The sequence below is a fragment of the Aotus nancymaae genome, unplaced genomic scaffold (genome assembly GCF_030222135.1).
Source record: "Aotus nancymaae isolate 86718 unplaced genomic scaffold, 86718_ANA_hifiasm-v0.15.2.pri h1tg000041l, whole genome shotgun sequence".
In the NCBI taxonomy this organism is placed as follows: domain Eukaryota; kingdom Metazoa; phylum Chordata; class Mammalia; order Primates; family Aotidae; genus Aotus; species Aotus nancymaae.
The window spans coordinates 37,415,394-37,417,098 of NW_026988455.1; the positions used below are offsets into that span (position 1 = coordinate 37,415,394).

Consider the following 1,705-nt stretch of genomic DNA (forward strand, 5'->3'; position numbering starts at 1 on the left):
AGCTAAGATTGAGTCTGAGTACAACAGTTGCTCTTTTCCCATTTGACAAAGCAAAGGCATTGCTTTTCATTCGTCCATAAATCTTTTCTGGTCTATATAAACTTAAAGAATATCAAACAAAAGAGAAGGTTCCATTAACAACCAATCAAGTCACCATAACCTGGTAATGCTTCCTGTCTTATATATATTGCAGTCAAAGGTGAAGCTTTGGGTCTTTGTCTCTTGCTGCAGCTGGAGTTCGGGGTCTCATCTTCACTGTTCTGTGCCCTTTTCTCATAGAGGTCCAGTCTCTGTGGCCCTGTGACCTTCTGGTACTGGAGATTCATAGCTAAGATGCTAGGACCCCCTTGAAGCCTAGAAATGGGAGTGTTGACATTTAGGGATGCGGCCACAGAATTCTGTCTGGAGGAGTGGCAATGCCTGGACACTGCACAGTAGAATTTATATAGGAATGTGATGTTAGAGAACTACAGAAACCTGGTCTTCCTGGGTATTGCTGCCTCTAAGCCAGACCTGATCACCTATCTGGAGCAAGGAAAAGAACCTTGGAATGTGAAGAGACATGAAATGGTAGTCAAACCCCCAGCATTTTAGGGGACTTCCACCAACATGGCCAAACAGGAACAGCTCTGGAGCGCAGTTCTCAGCAACAGCAGTGCAGAAGGCGAGAGATCTTCACATTTCCAACCCAGGTACCAGGTTCATCTCAATGGGACTGGTTGGACAGTGGGTGTAGGTGAGCAAACTGAGGAGAGCTAACTGAGGCAGGGTGGGGCACTGCCTCACCCAGGAAGTGCAACAGGCCAGAAGGCACTCCCTCCTACCCAAGAGAAGCCATCGGGGACTTCCGGCCACTCCAAAGCTCTGGTTCTGATGCTGTGCTTCTCCTACAGTCCTTGCAACAGACCAGGAGATTCCCACATGCCAACAGGCGCCATGCATTTCCAGGGAAATCTGGGTGGCTGATTCAGCCAGCACTGTGAGTTCCCAGCACAAATCTGAGCAGCCATTTTGACTGGCACCTGGAGTGCCTGCAAGACAGAGTCACCCATACACTTGAGAGAAAGGGGGCTGAAGATGGGGAGCCAGGTGATCTGGCTCCATGGGTCCCACCTCCACAGAGACCAGCGAACTAAATCCCACTGGCTTGGGATTTTCTCAGCCAGAACAGCAGTTTGATCTCAACCCTGGATGGTCAAGTGACATGGGGGAAGGGGCGTCTGCCATTACTGAGGCAGCTCTAACCTTACCTGTGTAAACGAAAGCACAAAAAAGTTTACACAGCAGCTGGGGGAAGCCCACAGCAGCTCAGCAATACCTCTGCAGGCAGATTGTGACTAGAATCCCTCTTTTTCAGCATCTCTGAAAAAAGGCAGCAGCCTGTCAGGAACTTACAAATAAAGCCACAACTGCCTGTGACAGAGCACCTGGGAAAAGGAGCAGTTGTGAATTCCACTGCAGCAGACTTAAGCATCCCTGCCCAGCAGCTCTGAAGGGAGCAACAAAGCTCACAGCACAGCACTTGAGCTCTAAAAAGGGAGACTGCCTACTCAAGTGGCTCCCTAACCCTGGTATATCCAGAGTCACTTCATACAGGAGAGCTCTGGCTGACATCTGGTGGGTACCCTTCTGGGACGAAGCTACCAGAAGAAGGAACAGGCAGAAACCTTTGCTGTTCTGCACCTCGCCCACGGGTGATTCCCAG

The 1,705-nt window shown here is 50.0% G+C and overlaps 1 pseudogene; it reads left to right on the plus strand.

Moving 5' to 3' along the window:
- The first annotated feature begins 360 nt into the window (after positions 1–360).
- On the plus strand, positions 361–566 carry LOC105718723 (zinc finger protein 98-like; annotated as a pseudogene).
- The last annotated feature ends 1,139 nt before the right edge of the window (positions 567–1,705 follow it).